Source organism: Peromyscus leucopus, chromosome 7 (assembly GCF_004664715.2).
Source record: "Peromyscus leucopus breed LL Stock chromosome 7, UCI_PerLeu_2.1, whole genome shotgun sequence".
Lineage (NCBI taxonomy): Eukaryota > Metazoa > Chordata > Mammalia > Rodentia > Cricetidae > Peromyscus > Peromyscus leucopus.
The window spans coordinates 19234152-19240688 of NC_051069.1; positions in this window are offsets into that span (position 1 = coordinate 19234152).

Consider the following 6537-nt stretch of genomic DNA (forward strand, 5'->3'; position numbering starts at 1 on the left):
CTTAATTTTTTTGGCATGAAGGTTGAGACAGGGTTTCACTCTGGTAGCCCTTGTTGGCCTCAAACTTGACACATAGACTAGGCTGGATATGAAGTCAGAGATCTGCCTGCCTCTGCCTCTGAGTGCTGGGATAAAAGGCATGCAGTTTACCATGCCTAATTTTTAATTTACTGCTTGAACATGCATGGAAAGGACATTTTGATCACAGTGTTAAATATTTTATAACATGTATACCTGTTCTATGCTATAAATCACAGAAGGGTATCTAATTAACCAATGAAATTGCCTTTTTTTTTTTTTTTTTTTTTTTTTTTTTTTGGTTTTTCGAGACAGGGTTTCTCTGTGTAGCTTTGTGCCTCTCCTGGAACTCACTTGGTAGCCCAGGCTGGCCTCGAACTCACAGAGATCCACCTGGCTCTGCCTCCCGAGTGCTGGGATTAAAGGCATGTGCCACCACTGCCCGGCGAAATTGCCTTTTTGAGATTATAAGACTCTTATGCTTAAACCATGGTAACTTCATTTGTTTGAAAACCAAAATGGCCTAGTGTAAAGAATATTAAGCAAGAAGTCAGAGAATGTAGCTCTGAGCTTGCCTTTGCTCTGCTAGTTAGTATTCGACCATAAGAATGTCCAATGATCTCTTGAACATCATTTTTCTGGCTTATAAAATGAATCTACTAGACTCATTTATTCAATTTTATAGAACTGTTTTGAAAACCAAATGGATGGTGTTAAAAAGCTTTGAATGCAGAAAGTATTATACAAGTGTGCTGCTTATGCAGCTGCCTCTGGACATACCATTATATTTACAGTTGATGAGAATTTTTTTTCTTGTGTTCTTTATTTCTGTGTGGAGGTACCAGAAGATGGTGTGTGTTTGAATGGACCCAGGGGAGTCCTTGGCTGGCATTGCCCTCTGTCCTTTTACTTTGAACCACTGTTGAATCACTGTTTCTCTAAAGCATAAAAAACAGAGAAGAAAGCCCTTGGAAAATTAATCCAATCAAAAAGTCAATCTGAAAATGTTTTTGTGAATCTTTGAAGTAGGCATTTAATTGTATTTTAAAATATTAACACTTGTACATTTTCTAGGTTTGTGTATTTTTAATAGTGCTTATGAAGAGAATATAAATTATGTCACTATGAAAGTTTTGAATATTTATATTGTCAATATTTTCATATCCCCAGGGTATTTTGTGGGAATGAATTCAAACTGCCCCTCCCCACACAAAGCAATCTATTTTTACTGTTACAATTCTAAATTTTACATTACAATCTTCCATCACATTCAAAATGGTGTGTGTTTGGGTGGGAGCTCCACCTCAACCCCTGGCACCCTGGCATCCCTATACCCAAAGAGTCTGGAATGTTTGGAAGGAGTTTGGTGGAAGATCCACCTCGGCTCCTTTCCCTGTCTCTTTCCTTAAACCTGCCCCTTCAAAGCCCGCCAAACACAGCTCTTCCCCCAGAGAGGCTTAGGATGACTCCCAGAGGGGACGTGTAAGCGGCATCCCCAAAAACAGACTGTGGTTCTTCCAGTTTCCCTCCTTGCCTCCTCTCTGAGTGCCGAGGAATCGCCGGGAGCACTTTACCCATTAAACCTGGGCTTTTGGTCTGATTTGGTTTGTTGTGATGACAGAGAGGCCTTCAGGAGGCCAAAAGCTTATCAGTGTGACCTAAAATGCCGAATATCCAACAGTTTGGTCCACTTGTCAAGTGGAACAACTGAAATTTAAAGTGTGATTTCATTTTCGGTGGACCCCTTTCATAATAGTAATGCTGGATGAAGACTAAAGTCTGGTCTGAAGGATAAGGTGTGTTCTATACTAGAGCAGAATTAGGAAGCTGGGAGAACAAAAGGGAAGGTGGGGCCTCCAAAAGCTGACACTTGAAGGAGCAGAAACAGTCAGCTCCCAACTCTTTGATTACCGGTGTGCGTGTGCGTGTGCGTGCGTGCGTGCGTGCGTGCGTGCGTGTGTGTGTGTGTGTGTGTGTGTGTGTGTGTGTGTGTGTACACGCATTCATGATTGAGGAATGTAAAAGGGCAAGTAAACCTAGGCTGAAGTGCTTTTGCTTTACAGAGGAGTTATTTCCCACCCCCCTGCTCTTACAGAGGAGGTATCAACAGTGAGTGATAAACTTGGCATGGTGGTGCACACCTTTAATCCCAGCACTGGGGAGGCAGAGGCAGGTGGATCTCTGTGAGTTCTATGTCAAGCCTGGTCTACAAAGTGAGTTCCCAGACAGCCAAAGCTCTTATACAGAGAAACCCTGTCTCGAAAAACCAAAAAAAGACTGCCAAATGTGAATACCCTTAACCCCAAATCTATCCATATATATACTGGATGTGTGTGTATGTGTATATACATGTGTATCCATATATATTTATATTTGACCTATTTCTTATACATTGTTATAGAGGATGTGGATGAGAATGCAAAAACAGCATTTGCTCTAGGCAAAAAAGATTTTGCCCAGGTTTCTTTTTTTCTTTAGGTTTTTTTCAAGACAGGGTTTTTCTGTCTGGCAGTCCTGGAACTCACTCTGTAGACAGGCTAGCCTCGAACTCACAGAGATCTGCCTTCCTCTCTCTCCCAAGTGCTGGGATTAAAGGTATATGCCACCACTACCTGGCTGCTGCCCAGGTTTCTTAGAAACCAGATATACACCTTTAATCCCAGCACTCAGGAGGCAGAGATAGGTGGATCTCTGTGAATTTGAGGTCAGCCTGGTCTACAGATCAAGTTCCAGGACAGCCAGAGTTACATGGTAAGACCCTATCTTCAAAAAAAGATATATTTTATTTTATACTAATATTACATTTAAATTTTTAAATCTTATTTAAATTTAATACTACTAGATGGTGTAGCTAATTACCAAATATTTTAAGTCATTAGAATTTTTTAAATGAACAAAATCTACCCAGTGTATAATAAACTTGCACCTGATTTAAAACGGCTCATCTACAGTGCTAATAATTTCAGAACATGTAATGGTGTGGTGGTTCACTGTATATAAGCTTAAACAAAATTTCCAAGTAATCAGAATGCTTTTCAATGTAGTCTTTATGTTCTTTGCATCATCATAGGAGCAAGTAAGAGAGAGTTTTTGAGCCTGGAAACCTGAGGGTTTAGGGTTCCAAACACATCAAGCAACCAAAAACAGCCATGTATTGTGAACACATCTCTTTATTGAGCTTACATCATTAAAAAACTGGATCTAGATTACTAAAGTCATTTTAAGAATGATGTTGTCTGTTTTTATACTGCCCTTGGTTCAGTGAAGAGCATACCTCTGGAAGCTTCAGAGTGCCCTGTATTTGAATAATTCCCTAGATCTGATCAAGCAAAAAGGATGAGCTAGACTAAAGATCCATTTGATAAGCTGACTCATCACTTTCCTCATAGCTGCCGGGAAAGAGGTAGATTGGAAATGCAGAGGAAACATCGTATCTAGGAGAACATCACTTAGAGCTAGATCATTTATATCTTAAAATAGTAGAGTAGCAGGGCCAGGTGTGGGGAAAGCAGGGTCACTACTACAGAGCAAAATCTCTTATCAGTCCATCAACAGTAGTATATGTCCAACCAGAGCTACTCTTGGAAATCCCACAGCTGATGAATTGCCATTTATGCTTCAGAACCTCTCCGAACCTCAAATGTTTCCACCCGTCTTTTCCTGGGCAACCAATCTTCACCTGTGAAATAAGAAATGAACTGTTCTCGCCGGGCGTTGGTGGCGCACGCCTTTAATCCCAGCACTCGGGAGGCAGAGCCAGGCGGATCTCTGTGAGTTCGAGGCCAGCCTGGGCTACCAAGTGGGCTCCAGGAAAGGCGCAAAAGCTACACAGAGAAACCCTGTCTCGAAAAAGAAAAAAAAAAAAAAAAAAAAAAAAAAAAAAAAAAAAAGAAATGAACTGTTCTCTTGAACCTGAATGAAGTGCTGTGTGACTTCATACTTCTTGATAACACCAGGAACTGGAGCCAGGAGACCTGGGTCATGAGCTATGGCAATCTGAATCAATCACTACACACGTTCTAGTTCACCTGCTGCACACAATCATGCTAAAAAACAAAACGAAAGAGTTTTTAAAGACACGTAACAAGTAACCTTGTTATCTCTCTGGGTAAAATGTTTGTCCCTGTTAAAATAGTGCCTAATACATTTGTTTTAACTGTGACATTCAATGACTACTAATGTGGTTATGGTGTTGAATTATGCCTTCTAAATGTGAGTTCCACATTTTAAAATTTGAGTTCCACATATTCAATTTTAACGAATACATTCTATGGAAGAATAAATGTTTTGTTGTCATAATCTCTTGGTATTTTTTTCTAGAATGACAAGAAAAATAAAATATAGTGTAAACTTGATATATGTCATTAATGCTACCCGATTTAAAATGAAGATTGTCACAGAAGCCTTCAAAAGTGTGAACTAAAATAAACCTTTTAACAAGTGAATCACTCAAATGTTTTGTTAGAGACGGAAAACTGAAATACACACATACTTCATCTCCTTTGACTGCATAGATTAAGTAAACCATTTGGTTATCTTCCTGTTTTATAACCAAGGTGATTCAAAGAGACAGAATCAATGTGATGCTTACAAATGAAGATATTTATTATGTTGTGTTTATTACATAGCCAGTGAGCCTCACTTCTGTCATGGAGGTGGTCAAGTCCAGTCTTCAGGCTGCAGACTCAGAAGAATTGATTCTGTCCCTGGACTGCAGAGGTCATTCTGCCTAGAAACACACAAACAAACAAGCCAGTATTGCCAATGAAGTCCAAAGGCAGGCTTCTGGAGAATTCCACTTTGCTTAGAGCAAACCAGCCTTTTCATTCTATTCAGTCTTCAATGAATTAGACGACACTCACAAACCGGGCGGTGGTGGTGCACGCCTTTAATCCCAGCACTCAAGAGGCAGAGACAGGTGGATCTATGTGAGTTTGAGGCCAGCCTGGTCTATATAGTGAGTTCCAGGATGGCCAGGGCTATGTAGAGATCTTGTCTCAAACAAACAAACAAACAAACAAAAGCTGATCTCCAAATACAGTTGCACAGAAACATCTAGAATGATCATTGATGTCATGGCTCAGCAAAGTTGACACATTAAACTAGCCACCCCAACCCTAGTAAAACAAAGTGTTCTTATTTACATGTGAAATCTAAAACAACAGAACTTCTAAAAGCAGAGATGAGGCTAGGAATGGCTAGGAATGGCAGGAGCTTATTGGAGTTTCTGGAGAAGTTATTGACCGAAAGATGCAATCATTCAATTAGATAAGAGGAATGAACAGTAAGTACTTACTGAACAATAAATACAGTGATGGATATGTGTATTAAGTCCATTCAATAATTCCACATTGTGTGCATATGTCATGGCATCCCTTTGTATCCCATAAATGTATATAGTTTACCAACGAAGGGACCAGTATTAGCTGAAGACAACCCAAGACCAAGTTCTCAGTACAAAGGAGATTTATTTGCCCCAGAGGGACAAAGGGCAGGAAATAAGAGACAAAGACAGGAGACAGAGGAAGAGGGATCGGGGAAGGGAACAAGGGACATTTGTTCTGGAGAGGGTGGGGCATGACAAAGGACTGCCTCTGCATAGAGAGGAGACAGATGTGGCACATAGGCAAATGACAGTTTCTAAAGGTAAAAAGGGAAACCCCGCGTTAGAAGAGGTAGGTTTTTTTTGTTGTTGTTTAATTTTTTTTTTTTTTTTTTTTTTTTTTTTTTTTTGGTTTTTCATTTGAGACAGGGTTTCTCTGTGTAGTTTTGGAGACTGCCATGGAACTCACTTTGTACATCAGTCTGGCCTCAAACTCACAGAGATCCATCTGTCTCTACCTCCCCAGTGCTGGGTTTAAAGGTATGTGCCACCGACCTCTAGCTAGGATGAATTATTTAATGTTGATTGGGCATGTTAATTAGGGCAGCCAAAAGGGAGCTTTTGATTGCTGGGCCTTGGTAGTCAGCCTCAGGAGGAGAAAGTGGCCAAAAGGGGGCCATAGATCTTGTGACTAACTCTAGGAATGTAATCCAATGGTTTTTAGCAAGGCAGACGGAATGGGGCAGGAGAGGGAGAAGGGCCAGGCCTGCCAGAGCCACGTTTGCCATGTTTGGGCTGGCCAGAGTCCTTTCAACTAATACTCAGTTTTAAACGCTAGCCGGTACAGACACCATGTCGTGTCACTCATTCTATAAAGCTGCAGAACAGTCACCCGGGGCTGCCCTCTGAACCTGACACACACGACTGAAACCATGTGGTCACTAAGTGCTGTCACACAGTCTCTGTCACTAGCGCTTCACTGCTGCTGTTCCTATCGGGAAGCCCTTGTAGTGACCTTTCCTGTCACCAGCCTGCCTAGGAGAGCTACAGTGACCTTGGAGAGAGAGACAGCTGCCCCGGTTACCAGGATCCTCTTCACCGCCCTTTCTGCAGCACACGGGTATTGGAGAGCCTCTCGCTTTACATGGTTCATCCATGTAGCATGCTCAGTTTTCTGGGCCTGTGAAGCCTTCGTT